Here is a 17547-nt window from a genome sequence, read left to right on the forward strand (position 1 = left end):
TATTTCCATTGTTGTAAAATATTCCATTATATTGAATATACTACTACTTATATATCCATTTTTCTTTTGATTTGGGCTATGAATATTTTTTACTTTTTGTGCTATTATGAAGAGTGCTTGATATAGTTTGAATGTTGTCCCCTCTAATCTCATGTTGAAATGTTATCTTCAGTGTTGGTGGTGGGGCCTGGTGAGAGGCATTTAGATCATGGGGGAAGATCCTTCACGGCTTGGTGCTGTCCTGGTGATAGTGAGTGAGTTCTCCAGAGTTCTGGTTGTTTAAAAGTATATGTCACTCCACTCTGTCTCACTCCCACTCTCACTGTGGGATATGCTGGCTCCCCCTTTGCCTTCTGCCATGATAGTAAGCAGGCCAAAACCTCACCAGAAGCTGAGCAGATGTCAGCACTATGCTTCCTGTACAGCCTGCAGAACTGTGAGCCAGTGAAAACCTCTTTTCTTTATAAATTACCCCAGTCTTGTGTATTGCTTTATAGCAACACAGAATGGCCTAACGCAGTGCTATGATGAAGATTCTTATTCATATGTCCTGAGGCACATATGTAAGAATTCCCCTGGGATAGGATGGAGAGGTGAAGGATACCTAGGAGTGGAATTACTGGATTAAAAAGTTATATTGAAGCTGGCCTGTAACCCCAGCTACTCAGGAGGCTGAGGTGGACAGATCACTTGAGCCCAGGAGTTCAAGGCCAGCGTGGGTAATATAGTGAGACCCTCCCTGTCTCTTAAAAAAAAAAAAAAAAAGGTTATATTGAATGTCCAATTTCACAGGATAATGTCAAATTGTTTTCTAAAGTGGTGTTTAGCAATTTACAATCTCATCAGTAGTGTATAAGAGATCTTATTGATCCATGTCACTAACATTTTATAACTTTTTTTAATCAAATGGACATAAAATAGCATGTCTTTGTGGTTTTGATATTTTATTTCCTTGATTACTAGTGAGGTTGCATATCTCTTTATAAGTTTACTGGCCATGTATATTTCTTCATCTATGAAATATCTATTCATGTATTTTGCTCCTCTATTGAATTGTATGTTTCTTATAGGTATATGAGTTTTTCACATGTTCTTGATCCTAATCCTTTATTATAGAGTGTATGTATGGCAAACATCTTTTTCTAGTTGTGGCTTATCTTTTCACACAATTTAAGCTGATTTTTAAGAAACAAATTCTTAATTTAAATAAGATAGAATTTATCAACATTTTATAGTTAGCACTTTCTGTATCTTGTCTAAGAAATCCTCATCACTTTCCCCAACCCTGCCACCAGTATTTGACTATATTAAATTTTTGTTCTTTCTTATAAATTATAAGGCAGAGTGGTTCACACCTGTAATCCCAGCACTTAGGGAGGCAGAGGTGAGAGGATAGCTTGAGCCCAGGAGTTTGAGATCTGCATGGGCAACATAGCGAGACCCCATTCTCCACAAAAAGGAAAGAAAAAGACAAAAAAAAGTCTCCCTATAAAAAAATTATTTTTCCTTATTAAAAAAGTATTTCAGTGAATATGGATATTTTTCATTTAATTAGGTCTCATTTCGTTTCCTTCAGCAAAATTTGTATACTTGATGAGTACTCTTGCATCTCTTTTAGTATGGTTTGTTACTATTGGTAATGGTGTCTTTTTAAATTAAATTATGCTTTTTATTTGTCTGTTGTCAGGATTTGAAATACAGCCCCTTGCTAAATTTTTTTTTTTTTTTTTTGAGACAGGGTCTCACTCTGTTGCCCAGGCTGGAGTGCAGTGGTGTGATCACGGCTCACTGCAGCCTCGACCTCCCAGGGCTCAGGTGATCCTCTCACCTCAGTTTTTGTATTTTTAGTGGAGATAGGGTTTCACTGTATTGCCCAGGCTGATCTTGAACTCCTGGGCTCAAGTGATCTCCCCACCTCGGCTTCCCAAAGTGCTGGGATTACAAGCATGAGCCATTGTGCCTGACCCCCTTTTAGTTTTTTATGTAGGCAGTCATACCATCTACAAATAGTAAGAGTATTTCTTCCTTTCTAATCCTTATGATTTTGCTTTTCTGGTGTTACTGTGCTGACTTTGACTGATAGAATCTTTGATAGGATGTTACATAGAAAGAATGATGGTAAGCATTATTATTCCTTATTTTATTTTATTTTTATTTTTTGTTTATTTATTTTTTGAGACAGAGTTTCGCTCTTGTTGCCCAGGCTGGAGTGCAATGGCGTGATCTTGGCTCACTGCAACCTCTGCCTCCTGGGTTCCAGCGATTCCCCTGCCTCAGCCTCCTGAGCGCCACCACGCCTATCTAATTTTTTGTATTTTTAGTGAGGAGAGAGGCCATTTCTCCTACTGTCCCGTCTCCAAAGAAAAGGAGGAAGTGAAGACTGAAAAATAACAGACTGATCGGCGCCACTCGCCAGGCCTGTAGATTAAAGATTAACCCTCACCCTGGCCAGGCGTGGTGGCTCACGCCTGTAATCCCAGCACTTTGGGAGGCCGAGGCGGGTGGATCATGAGGTCAGGAGATCGAGACCATCCTGGCTAACATGGTGAAACCCTGCTTCTACTAAAAATACAAAAAAATTAGCTGAGCGTGGTGGCGGACACCTGTAGTCCCAGCTACTCGGGAGGCTGAGACAGGAGAATGGCGTGAACCCGGGAGGCGGAGCTTGCAGTGAGCCGAGATTGTGCCGATGCACTCCAGCCTGGGCGACAGAGCAAGACTCTGTCTTAAAAAAAAAAAAAAAAGATTAACCCCCACCCTAACCGCTCGTGCTATCTATAGATCACAGACAATGGTATAGAGAAATACTTGCCTTGCTTACCCCCACCGCTAGCGTTTGTGGACATAGTCACACACCTCTTGCTTGCTCAATCTATCACGACCTTTTCACGTGGACTCCTTAGAGTTGTAAGCCCTTAAAAGGGCTAGGAACTCTTTCTTCAGGGAGCTCGGTTCTTGAGACGCAATTCTGCCGATGCTCCCAGCCGAATAAAGCATCTTCCTTCTTTAACCTGGTGTCTGAGGGGTTTTGTCTGTGGCTTGTCCTGCTACATTAGTAGAGATGGGGTTTCACCACTTTGGTCAGGCTGGTCTCGAACTCCTGTCCTCAGGTGATCCATCCACCTCGGCCTCCCAGAGCGCTGGGATTACAGGTGTGAGCCACTGCACCCGGCTTATTATTCCTAATTTTAAAAGGAGTACTTCTAATGTTTCTCCATTTAAGATGATGTTTATTACACATTTTGTTTGTTTTCTTATTATCCTTACCTTAAGAAAATTCGCTTTATTCCAGTTAGCTATCAAGTTTTTAGTTATAGAAGTTGAATTTCTTCCAGAATAAACGAGAGACATGTCAATAAAATCAATGCCTAATGCTACCTTATATCCTAGATGGGAAAATAAGCTATAAAGCACAAAACAAATGGAGTATCTCTTATCCAAATGCTTGGGTCCAGAAGTGTTTCAGATTTTTTTTTCTGGATTTTGAAATATTTGCATATACATAATGAGATATCTTGGGGATGGGACCCAAGTCTAAACATGAAATTCATTTATGTTTCATATATACCTTATAGCTTGAAGATAATTTTATACAATATTTTAAATAATTTTGGCTGGGCGCAGTGGCTTATGACTGTAATCCCAGCACTTTGGGAGGCCAAGGCGGGCGGATCACCTGACGTCAGGAGTTCGAGACCAGCCTGGCCAACATGGTGAAACCCTGTCTCTACTAAAATACAAAAATTAGCCGGGCATGGTGGCATGCGCCTGTAATCCCAGCTGCTTGGGGGGCCGAGACAGGAGAATCACTTGAACCCGGGAGGCGGAGGTTGCAGTGAGCCAAGATGGTGCCACTGCACTCCAGCCTGGGCAATATGGTAAGACTCCGTCTCAAAAGAAAATAAAGTAATAATAATTTTGTGCATGGAACCAAGTTTGTGTTAATGTTTATGTGTGGAAATTTCCACTTGCGGCTTCATGTCAGTACTCAAAAAGTTTTGGGTTTGGGAGCATTTGAAATTTCATGTTAAGGATGCTCAACCTGTACTGGGAAAATGAATACAATTTGAATATGTATTATGAATTAGTTAATAGTAATGTACCAATGTTATAGTTCCTGATTTTGATCAATGTTCTGGGGTTATTAAGATAATGCCTTTAAGGTCGGAAACACATGCTGAAATACTTAAGGTGTGAAAGGAAAATAAATCGTGGGATCCCCAAATCACTAAGCCAAAGGGAAAAATCAAGCTTGGAACTGCTTAGGGCAAACCTGCTTCCCATTCTATTCCTAAAAAAGATAGCTACTAAAATAAAAAAGCTACATACCTCACTCGCAATTTGTCCACAGGGAAATTCCTTGCAGACAAAGGACAGACAGAACTCAAAGTCATCCTTCTGCTAAGATAAATGCATATCTGATTGCTTCCTTTGGAAAGGCTAATGAGAAACTCAAAAGAATGCAACCATCTGTCTCTTATCTACCTATGACCTGGAAGCTGCCTCCCCACTTCAAGTTGTCTCACTTTTCCCAACCAAACCAATGTACATCTTGCATGTATTGATTGATGTCTCATGTCGCCCTAAAATGTATAAAACCAAACTGTGCCCTGACCACCTTGGGTACATGTTGTCAGGACCTCCTAAGGCTGTGTCACGGGCATGCGTCCTTAACTTTGGCAAAATAGACTTTCTAATTGATGAGACCTGTCTCAGATACTTCCGGTTCACAAAGGGTAAAGTAAAGGGATATCTCCAACTTCCTCTAAATGACTCAGAAAACTTTTAAGGAACGGATTATTTCCTTCTATTTTGTGGCTCTGCACTTCTACTGCATTATGATCTGACATGGCTTCTCAAGTTGCAGCCATGATAAGCATTCCAGTCAGCCAACAGGAAAGAAGGGAGGAACAGCAGCATGCCAGCTTCCTTTTACAACACTACCTGGAAGTGACACACTAAAATTCCACCTATATCTCATTAGCCAAAACATAGACATCTGGCTACATTTAGCTGCAAGGGAGGCTGGGAAGTGTATTTTTAAATTTATTTTAGCCCAACTAAAAAGCAGAGGTTTTATATCTAAGGAAAAGGGGAAGAGCAGACACTGGGGCCAACCAGCAGCTTCTTCCACAACTCCATACTGGGTGAATTATATGACACAATGCATGTAAAGTCCATGGTACTTAGTAGGATTCAATTATAGCATGTCATTTCATGATTTGATTTACATTATCTAATTCGATTCTCACAGTAATCATATGAGTAAAGACAAACATTAATATCTTAATTGCAGATTAGAAAACTAAATTGCAGATTTAGAAAACTAAAATTCAGCTAATTATGATTGTTGTTGATGGTATTTGTTTTTTTGTTTTTTTTGAGGTGGAGTTTCGCTCTTGTTGCCCAGGCTGGAGTGCAACGGTGCGACCTCTGCTCACTCCAACTTCTGCCCCTCAAGTTCAAGGGATTCTCCTGCCTCAGCCTCCTGAGTAGCTGGGATTACAGGCACCTGCCACCACGCCTGGCTAATTTTTTGTATTTTTAGTAGAGACAGGGTTTCAGCATTTTGGTCAGGCTGGTCTCAAACTCCTGACCTCAGGTAATCCACCCGCCTCGGCCTACCAAAGTGTTGAGATTACAGGCGTGAGCCACTGCACCCAGCCTTGTTTTTTGTATTTTTGGTTTTTTTTTTAGATGGAGTCTTACTCTGTTGCCCAGGCTAGAGTGCAGTGGCGTGATCTCGGCTCACTGCAAGCTCCGCCTCCTGGGTTCAAGCGATTCTCCTGCCTCAGCCTCCGCAGTAGCTGGGACTACAGGTGCCCGCCACCACGCCTGGCTAATTTTTTGTATTTTTAATAGAGACGGGGTTTCACTGTGATAGCCAGGATGGTCTCGATCTCCTGACCTCGTGATCCACCCGCCTCGGCCTCCCAAAGTGCTGGGATTACAGGCGTGAGCCACCATGCCCGGCCTTCCTTATTTTGTTTTTAAAGAGGGAGGCAGTAGAGTTGAAGGGAAAGGAGCAGTAGCACCATTCAGGAGCCCCAGATTCTCTAGACAGAATCTCTCCCTGTCAAGTCCTGTAATTCTATGTTTTGTGACTTTCCCAATTTGGCACATAAGTCTGCAAGGGACAGAACTCAAGTCCACTGACTGCCACCACTGGACACTTTCCACTGTATCCCATGTGAAACAGGTTGTTGGAAATGACGTGGGTCTTGAGAAGCTGCCTCTCCTTCCCAAAGTAGAAATGTGAACAAATAAATCATCACATGATCCATTCACTGACAAATAAAAGCCAGCCTTTATTGAGCACATACTACATGCCAGGCACTCCGCTAAAACTTTCCTCACATTAGCTTACTTTACCCTCACAACAACCCCAGGAGACAGGTAGGCTTATAATCCCTTTTTCTTCAGAAAAAGAAACTGAGGCTTAGAGATCTAATATATTTTACAAATATTTAAGAAGAATAATATGTGTACCCTGATTGGTCCCCTGGCCGCCACCAGAGTCTGTGCAAAGTATTTGATTTTAAGTCATCCTTCCATATTGTGGATGACACTGCTTGTTGTGTAACCAATATCCATTCTCCTGTTCTTTGTTGTGAATAAGTGCAATATTTTAACGGAAAAGTTGATAACAAGTGGTGCAGACAATTCTATAGAAATGTAATGTAGAAAGATACAGTAACTATGTTATTAATTGCCTGCTTCAAGAATGGTACTTTAACCTCAGTAGTTTATAGCAACCACAAGAGAGTATTTCACTTGATTGTGGACAGTTTAGAGGCAAAATGTAGGTGTCTTGCAAAGGAGATGGAGATTCAGGGACTCTCAATTATTGGACAAAGTGTCTACAGTCAGAGACAAAGTTTGATTTTCAGCTGTTTATTGGGTATTAGGCAAAATTCTCTTGCTGTTTCTAGTGTCTGGTGGAGATATCAATTTAAAGAGCTCTTGAGAGTATATTCTATGCAGTCTTCCTATCTCTCACATCTGAAATTCCACCCACCTATAAAAACTGGTATGGTTATAAAGTTGATAGAATATGAGTACATCTGTTACCAACTGTGTTTCTTTTTTCTTTTTCCTCTTCTTTTTTATGGTTTTAAAATTAATTAAATAGAAGACTGCCTTGGCCTCCCAAAGTGCTGGGATTATAGGCATGAGCCACTGCTCCCAGCCAACTGTGTTTCAATTGGACAAAACATGGTAGATTCAGATATTTTCTGGGGTGTTTTAGCACATCAAGTCTGTCACACAAATGCAATCAACTTCTGAGATCTCACAAGCTATTTCTGTGAGCCCACTATTAGCGAGATGAGACCAAGTTTAGAGAAATCCAGCCTCTTGAAACAGCTGTAAATCATCTAGTAGAAAAAAAGTGGAGTTGTGGCTGGGCACGGTGGCTCACACCTATAATCCCAGCATTTTGGGAGGCCAAGGTAGGCGGATTCCTTGAGGTTAAGAGTTAAAGACCACCCTGGCCAACATGGGGAAACCTGTCTCTACTAAAAATACAAAAATTATCCAGGTGTGGTGGTGTGTGCCTGTAATCCCAGCTACTCAGCAGGGTGAGGCAGAATAGCTTCAACCCGGGATGCAGAGGTTGCAGTGAGCTGAGATCGAGCCACTGCACTCCAGCCTGGGCGACAGATAGAGACTCTGACTCAAAAAAAAAAAAGCAAAAAAGTGGATTTCTGCAAATGTTTGTATATATGTAGCATGGGTAAAAGCAGTATTGCCATGAAATTTTTAAATTGTAAGTTCCAGGCAGGGCATGGTGGCTGACACCTCAAATCCCAGCACTTTGGGAGGCTGAGGCGGGTGGATTGCTTGAGATCAAGAGTTCGAGACCAGCCTGGGCAATATAGCGAAAACCCGTCTCTACAAAACACACAAAAGTTTGCCACGCATTGTGGTGGGCACCTGTAGTCCCAGCTACTTGGGAAGCTGAGGCAGGAGAATCACTTGAGCCCAGGAGGCAGAGGTTGCAGTGAGCCAAGATCACGTCACTGCATTCTAGCCTGGGTGACAGAGCAAAACTCTGTTTCAAAAAAAAAAAAAATTGTGATTTCCTTTAATAAATCAACTAATTTATCATTATTAATCATGTTTTATGTGCCTAATACAGTTAAAATACAGGGAGAAAATCATGATATGATTCCTACCCAGAATTTGCTTATATGGGGACAAAAACCAGGTACACTTAAAAATTAGTCAATGAATAATTAAAATATAAATATTTAAAAGTTAAGCCTTCAAAATATTATCTTGTATGTGATAAATACATAGAATTTTATCTGTCAAAAAAAAAAAGTTGTCAAGTGTAAAAATTTAGTGAAAGTAGACAGCACAGACTGGGAAAACCAGGCCAGTTATATGTGTTCATTGTAACATTCCAGACAGTACAGAATGCACAGTATAGAATTCTGATTACATTACAAGCAATGTTTTATGAGGGGTGCTGACTCTTAAGTGTCCTTAGTGTGTAACCTTGGGCATGGCACTTAACCCCTCTGTAAACTGGAGTTGTTGTGAGTAAATAAGAGAGTAGGTAACTGTAAGAATGTCAGGAATTGCTATGGGCAGTTGTGAGATGATGCTTAAACTCTAAAGACCCCAGAGGCTTGGGGACAGGATGAAAGACTTGTATTTGGGATTCTAATAATTAGTATAATTGGGTATAGAATGAGTTGACTCTTGTTTGAGACGTTTTTCAGAAATATAGGAATTTTTGCATATGGTTGAGGGTGATGATGACTTCTATAATCCCTCCCAGCTTTGAAATTCCCAGGTACATAAATCAAACTTGCAGTCATGAAGAGTAAATGGTAGGCCCCAAAGAGCATGGTTACAGGTGGATGTTAGGCTGGAAAGAGAGTCCTGGGGCTCTTTTTGGATCCTAATAATAGATGTTCCAGAGAACATCTCTAATTTTAAGACATGTTTCTGCACAATGCTTTGCTTGAATGAATTGAGGTAAGAGCAGACCACTTCTTTCCCCATTCCCAATTCTTTAGGTACAGAGGGGAGATTTCTGGAGAAGTGAATGGGTATCTATGAGTTATTACAAAGCCAGCTCTGTGTGGGTTCAACTGCTTTGTAGAAGAGGGATTGATCTAGACACGTGAATTGATTTTTTTTCAGCATCTCTTCCGCCACCATCATCTTAGGCTAAGTTACCACCATCCTGAACCACTTCAATAGCTTTTTAAACAGCTCACCTAGATTCACTCTGGCTCACCTCTGATGAGTTCTCCACTCAGCAATTTGAATGGCTTCCATACTCCTTTGATAAAAACAAATTCCCAACATGGCCTATAGGGCCCTATATGGTGTGCCCTTTTCTATCATTCTAGCCTCATCTTGCTCTCCATTCTTTCACTGGCTTTCTTTCTATCCCATCCTGGGGCAAATGCTCCTCTCCACCCTCATCCCCATATGAACTCCTACTCATACTTTAGATATCAGCCCCAGGTCACCTCCTCAGAGCAGCCTTCCCTGACCAGTCTGAAGCTCCCTATTATAGGCTCTCATTTGGCCATGTAATGTGACTTTTCTTTATTGCAACTGTCAAAATTACAATTTTATATTTCTTATGATTATTTGATTTACAGTTTAGTGCATTTGATTCATGTGTATCTCCCCCCAAGTCTTCATAATGTCAGGACAGTATGTCTGGTTAGTCACCATTTAATCCAGTCTCAGCACACTGCCAGGCACATAATTGGCACACAAAAATTGTTGCTGAGTGAATGAATGAACGTAATCTATGATAATATTTTCAAATATCCTATAAAATGAAGTTGAGTAAAAAATCAAATGACTTTAGAAAACCCTTTATACCATATTATTTAAGCCTCCATCTCTACCCCCACCCACACATATTTTCATATAAAAGACTGTCAAATCCTGCAGTAAAGAAGCCCTCAACTTATTTGACCGCAGGATATAAACCAGGACATACTGGGGGCAACACTTCTACTCAAGAGAGACAACTTGGATGCCAATGCTAGTGCTGTTTCTGGAAGCAGCAAATGGCAGGAAGTGTTCTAAATGTGTACTAAGAGAAATTTCCCAAGAATTGGCAGGGCACGGTGACTCATGCCTGTAATCCCAGCACTTTGGGAGGCCGAGGCGGACGAATCACTTGAGGTCAGGAGTTTGAGACCATCCTGGGTAACACTGTGAAATCCCGTCTTTACTAAAAATACAAAAATTAGCCAGGCGTGGTGATGCACACCTGTAGTCCCAGCTACTTGGAAGGCTGAGGCACAAGAATTGCTTGAATCCAGGAGGTGGAGGTGGAGGTGGCAGTGAGCCGAGATCACGCCACTGCACTCCAGCCTGGGTGACAGAGTGAGACTCTGTTTTTTTAAAAAAAAAAAAAGAGAGAGAGAGAGAGAAATTTCCCAAGAGTCAAGCTGCCTTGGGAATCCAGGCAAGTCTAGGATTTAAGATGTTTAAAATGGCGCCACAAGCACAAACAAGTTCTACAAATAGAACCTGCACAGTTAGCTGAAGAATGGACTCTACTCAGCACAGTATGTAGCACAGTAAACATTTGTTTGGTGAATGAATGGAGAGAGAAAGTATCTGGGGTGATCACACCTTAGCTGGTGGTCTCATCTTTTCATAGAAAATACAATTATATTGTTAAATCTAAAATTCAAGTGTGAGTAGAAGATCTTTGTGTGTGAGCATTTTAACTGGCTATGTAGTGAAGAGTGAGGCATAATAAACCTGCAGCATTCACAGGAACTTACATACCTAGTAACTGGATTTAAAGAAGTACCACGAACATGCTGAAGACAATTAAATACTGATCTTGTTGGTTTTGTGATAAATGTTTTGTCCATCGCTGCTAATGCTAGGACTTAATATTAACTTCAGTTTCGTCAAATCCAATGTTTTCTCTTTCTTTTTCACCCCAGTGCTTACCCTCTTTGATCTTTTGGTATCTTTTTGACAGTGTCACAACTCCTCTTTCTTTAAATTCTTTCTGCCCTTGTTTCTGTGACCTGCACTTTCAATTCAATTTCATTTCAACCAATATTTGTTGGTCATCTGTGCTGTGCCCGACACTGGACTATCATCATTGGTTTATTAACTCATTCATCAACATTAATTGAGTTCCTACTGGGTGTTGGGCACTGTGCCAGTGATGGATACAAAGATGAACAAGATGTAGTCCCTGACCTTAGAGGCTGCACAGTGTAGTGAAGGAGTCAGCTAACTATATCACGGAGTGGAGAGGCTGTTATAGAAGTGCACACTCAGGGCCTGTGGCCCTCAGAGAAAGAATCGATTACTTCTCTATCGGGGGAGGGGATACATTGCATAGCACCACACCTGGCATGTGCTAAATTTTCAACAAATATTTGTCAAAGAAACAAATAGTCTTCCAGGTGGAGGTAATAGCACAAACAGGGATCTCTAGGGAGCCCTCACTAGCTAAAGTAGTGGTTTTCAACACAGTGAGGCAGAGTATTACATTCTCTGGAGGCATGGAAGGGGATGGTGAAGGGAACAATATATATCTGAAGGGGGACTGCATATGAAAAATGTATTCCTACTGTTGCAATTTAACTTACAAATTTTACAAACTGCATATTTAAAACCACATTACATAAAATATTAATTTATAGATTCAATTTTATACATTTATATAACAAGAATGAGAATAAAATTATTGTTTTCATAATATGAATTACAGAAATTACAGCTCAAACTAGGAAAACTGGATAAATATAGGTAAATATAGAAGTTCCAGAGGTTCTGCAGCAAAATCATTGTCTTCTTGAGGATGGTGGTGAGATTTTTATGCTTAACAAAAGGGGGTGTAGAATAATGGGCTTTGAAGGACTGTATTCTGTAGGTTAAGGTTTGTCAACTGGTGTCAGAATCAAAATCAAAATCACGTGGGGATCTTCTTTTTTTTTTCATTTTATTTTATTTTTATTTATCTATTGTTTTTGTTTTGGGGATCTTGTTTTAAAAAGCAAATTCCTGGATCCCGTGTGTTACTTAACAGTAGGGATACATTCTGAGAAAAGCATCATTAGGTGATTTCATCATTCTGCAAACATCATAGAGTGTATTTAAACAAACCCAGAGAGCATAGTCTACCATACACCTAGGCTATATGGATAGCCTATTGCTACTAGGCTACACACCTGTACAGCATGTTAATGTACTAAATACTATAGGCAATTGTAACACAGGAGTATTTGTGTATCTAACATATTTAAACCTAGAAAAAGTATAGCAAAAATACAGTATTATGATCTTATAGGACCATTGTCCTATAAGACAGTGTTCTTCATTGACCAAAATGTCATTATGTGGCTCATGACTCTGTGTGTGTATACATAGGTATATGATTTATTGTAAGGAATTGGCTTATGCAATTATAGAGGCTCAGAGGTCCCGAGATCTGCAATCAGCTAGCTTGAGACTCAGGAGAGCTGATGATGTTAGTTTCTTTTATTTATTTTTGAGATGGAGTTTCACTCTTGCTGCCCAGGCTGGAGTGCAATGGCGTGATCACAGCTCACCACAACCTCCGCCTCCTGGGTTCAAGTGATTCTCCTACCTCAGCCTCCCGAGTAGCTGGGATTACAGGCATGTGCCACCACACCCAGCTAATTTTTTGTATTTTTAGTAGAGACGGGGTTTCTCCATGTTGGTCAGACTGGTCTCGAACTCCTGACCTCAAGTGATCTGCCCGCCTCAGCCTCCCAAAGTGCTGGTATTATAGGTGTGAGCCACCGCGCCTGGCCTCAATGTTAGTTTCATTCTGAAAGTTGGCAGGCTTGAGACCCAAGAACAACCCATTTTTTAGTGGGAATCTGAAGGCAGGAAAAGACCTGTGTGCAGCTCAAGTAGTCAGGCAGGAGGAGTTTCCTTTTACTCAGCCCTTTTGTTCTATTTGGGTCTTCAATTGATTAGATGAGGTTTACCCACATTAGGGAGGGCAGTCTGCTTTACTCAGTCTACTAGGTCAAATGTTAGGTGTTTGTTTGTTTGTTTTGTGACAGAGCCTCACTCTGTCACCCAGGCTGGAGTGCAGTGGTGTGATCTCAGCTCACTGCAACCTCCGCCTCCCAGGTCCAAGCAATTCTTGTGCCTCAGCCTCTTGAGTAGCTGGGATTACAGGCGCCTGCCAGCATGCCCACCTGGCTAATTTTTGTATTTTAGTAGTGACGGGGTTTTACCATGTTGGCCAGGCTGGTTTCGAACACTTGGGCTCAAGTGATCTGCCTGCCTCAGCCTCCCAAAGTGCTGAGATTGCCCGTGTGAGTCACTGTGACCGGCCAAATGTTAGTCTTACCCAGAAACACCCTCACAGACATACTCAGAATAATGTTTGACCGAATGTCTGGACACCCTGTGGCTCAATCAAGTTGACACAAAAATTAACCATCACACAGATGATTACTGATACATACTGTGTATCATATAGATGGTTTTGAATGCACACTGAAATCTGAGGACATTTACAGGCCATTAGGGACCATGGAATGTTTTCAAGAAAAGCGATTTGATCAGATTAGCTGGGAACTGCTTAAGAAGGATCCCTGGTGGCTATGTGGAAAGTAGATAGTGATAGGGTAGGGTAGGTGAAGCAGGGCAGAGTGGGGTGGAGCAAGACTGGAAGACAGGAAGGTATTGTGCAGGACAGAATGATGAGGTTCTATTCTTTTCTCTGCTAATGACCCTTTCCCCCTTACTGTTGCTACATAACAAATTACTCCAGTGCTTAGTAGCTTAAAACAATTGTGGGTCAGAAATCTGGGAAGGGCTCTGCTGGGTGGTTCACACTTGAGGTCTCCTTCATAGTTGTAGTTGGATGTTGGTTGGGGCTTTATTTATCTTGTCTGTGCTAAGATAAATAAAGATGCATGGTTGGCAGCTGATGCCAGCTGTCATCTGCTGTACACAGCCTCTCCAGCAGGGTAGTCTGGGGGTAGTCAGACTTCTTACATGACATATGGCTTCATTTCAAGAGAACCAGGCAGAAGTTGCATGGCCTTTTCTGATCTAGCTTCAGAAGTCACACAACATCTCCTCTACTGAACTCAATTAGTTGAAGCAGTCTCAAGTGGTCCAGATTCAAGGGGGGTGGGAGGAATTAGACTCCACTTCTTGATGAGGGCAATGGCCAGTTGACAGTATAGAAGAACATGTGGGATGGGAACATGTGTTGTGGCCATCTTTGGAAAAAACAATTGACATAGCTCCCAAATTGACTTATTTTATATACACAATTGCCCCCAAGATATCTCCACTTGGAAGTTTTGTTGTCAACTCAAGTCTAAAGGAGAATTTATCACAACAAACCTCCATCCCATTATTATTATTATTATTATTATTATTATTGTAAAATGATAACTTTTTTAAAAAACATAGACTAAAATATTTTTCTTTTTTTTTTTCTTTGAGACAGGGAATTGCTCTGTCACGCAGGCTGGAGTGCAGTGGTGCCATCTCGGCTCACTGTGACCTCTGCCTCCCGGGCTCAAGCCATCCTCCCACCTCAGCCCTCCAAGTAGCTGGGATTACAGGTACACGCCACCATGCCCATCTAATGTTTGCATATTTTGTAGAGACAGGGTTTCACCATGTTGCACAGGCTGACTAAAACCTTTTATCTTTGACTTTTCTCTCTCTGAAAATAATCTGCTACAAAGTCCTATTTTTTCTTCTTCCTTTATGTTGGTTCCACATCCTACTTCCCTAATTCTGGAGTAGGCCCCTAACTGAAGTCCATTTATCTAAATTTCTAATATTGGGTTCCCTGGGAAGTGAACTCTGAGGCAGAGCTTAGCATGCAGGGTTTTTCTTAAGGGGTTACTTTAAGATGGACACCTGTGGCAGGGAAGAGAAGGAACTAGAATTGGGAAGGATAAAAAGTGGAGCTGCAATACAGGCCCAACACAGCCTCAGCTGACTCAGTGGGGAGCTCTGGAGTTAGAATGTTCCTTCAGAGTTGTCCCACAATGGGCTAAGACGGATGAGCCTTTATGTTTCTGCATTGTCCAGTCATTGGATGGGCCACCATGGAAAGGAGCATGAGCTTGGGCAAGGCAGCTCTCTGCAGTTGAGGAAATCCCCGAGTGGGTGACCGCTGCTGGTTGTCCATTCACGGCACTCCCAGGAGCTGGAGCAACAAGTCCTTCCTTCATTCAGTCTTCAGCAAACTTCGTTCCACATCATTCTCTCCTGTTGATTTACCCTCTGATTATTTCATGGCCGCTATTTTGCCCCACTCCAATGCAGCTAGGTTATGAGCTCCTTGAGGGAAGGAATGGAGGCCTGCCTTTTCCCCACGATGTTCAGCACAGGTGAAGTACAGATATATGTATAGTCAGAGCTCAAAAGGTGCTTGGTAGTCAGTTAACCAGGACTTCGGATTGATGCAGAGATTGCTGACCGTACTGTTTGTATTACCATTACCATAGCAGAAGAAATACTTTAGGGGACCTTCACCTCATTGTCTTTCTGAGGGAGAAGAAAACTAACATCCTTGTTATTAATAGCTGCCCAGAGCTTGTGGTGTTGGGCGGGGAGTGGCAGCAGGGTCCGGAAACATTGCCTCTCTGATTCGAGCTGCACCTGAGGTCTTACTCCCCACCCGGCCTTTCCCCTCCACGAAGTAGAGCTGGGATCCTTCTGGTTCTCACAGGGTGCTGTGTGCATTTAACTAATTAGTGGCTATAAAGTGTTGTCCAAATGTCAAGTATAATTATGGTTAGCAGTTACTTTTGCCTGGAGAGGCAGCATTCCAGCCATTGTCGAGGGAGGGAGATAAGTGATAGAGTGTTCTATTAGAGACTGGGGGAGCAGGAGCTGCTTTCCTGCCCTCAGAGGGTCAGGAATCTGGATGCAGCTTTCACACACACACACACAGGACACACCTAGGCAGGAATCCCCTGTGGAGTCATATTTTTCTTTATAGATTCATTTCCATTTTGGGGATAGAGAAAAGCATTTCTGAAGTGCACTGCCCGGAGCCGCCATCAAGGTAGCTTCTTAGAGTGTGGTTAAGCTCTGAAAGCCACTCGAAGACCCCCTCTTCCCCGGGCCCCAGAGATGTTGTGGGCGAAATCCACCTGCAGGTTTTCTTGCCACCCCCACAGCATTACCGCAGCATCTGAAATTTAACAATAGCCTCTGCAATCATAATAATACATTAAAAATAAAGTACTTTGGGGCTCCCTAAATGGAAATTTCTATGTGATTTTTATATTTAGAATTCTTTCTCTCCCTCTGGGTAAATTTTATAAATAACCATTGGGAATGTTGAACAGAACTCGATTTCCATATTGATTCTCTTTTGTCTTTTCACATAGGAAATACCAAGCAATTTTTTGTCACATGACCTTTTCCCATGAAGGTTTATAAAATTAGATAATGTAAACTGGCAGGTAAATAGGAAAGGAGGGAAAAAAAGAAGGAAACAATGGTGTGGAAATAAGCAATGGTTTGCTTAGAAAGAAATGAAATTCCATGTTATATCTAGAGATAAATACAGGTTCATCTCACTGTCCTGCCTGTTCATAGTTAGAATTAGAGGCTATACTAGCTAACATTTTTTGAACACTTGCTGCGATCCACATAATTCTCAGGTACTTCCTATGTCTTATCTCATTTACGTCTCACATTAACCCTGGAAGTAGATATTATTATCACCCCATTTTATAGAGCAGAAACTGAAGACTAGAAATTAAGGAATTTACCACATGTGTCCATCTGGCTCCAGAGCCAGCCAGGGCTCCTAACATCACTCTGCTACTAAAGGCTGGGTGGGGCATGCCGTGAATGTGTAGGGATTGTCATTTCTAGAAACAAGAGCCAGAGCACTGTAAGTTCCTGGGATCAATGAAGATTCCTTCATGCCAGCTCACTATGGACACCCCAGAAGCATTTTTGACCCTCTTTACCCCAGGACTATGCAGTCTCAGAAGTTTCTTGGTGAAGCTTTCCTGTGTCTAAGTATTGAAACTCTAAGTGAAACTTGAGTCCATGTCCATTATTTACACTAACTCAGAAATAACCTTAGAAAAATATATATTCTTTTAAGGGATAGGGTTTCACTCTGTCACCTAGGCTGGAGTGCAGTGGCTGATCATAGCTCACTGCAGCCTCAACCTCCTGGGCTCAAGTGATCCTCCCACCTCAGCCTCCCAAGTAGCTGGGACTATAGGCATGTGCCACCATATCTGGCTAATTAATTTTTTGTTTTCGTAGAGACAAGGTCTCACTATGTTTCCCAGGCTGGTCTTAATCTCCTGGGCTCAAGCAATCCTCCCTCCTCAGCCTCCCAAAGCGCTGGGATTATAGGCGTGAGCCACTGCACCCAGCCCAAAGACATTCTTTTATATAAAAACCTAGAGGCAAAGTTTTTCCTGACACATCCCTCCCCCACCCCGCACCCCAGTCTAGGGCAGTTCTTGCTACCCATAATGCACTCTTGGAGCATTCTAGACTTTCCCTTCATAGCATTTATTGTAGTTGTGGATTACATGTTGGTGT

Source organism: Pongo pygmaeus, chromosome 1, assembly GCF_028885625.2.
Source record: "Pongo pygmaeus isolate AG05252 chromosome 1, NHGRI_mPonPyg2-v2.0_pri, whole genome shotgun sequence".
Classification (NCBI taxonomy): Eukaryota; Metazoa; Chordata; class Mammalia; order Primates; family Hominidae; genus Pongo; species Pongo pygmaeus.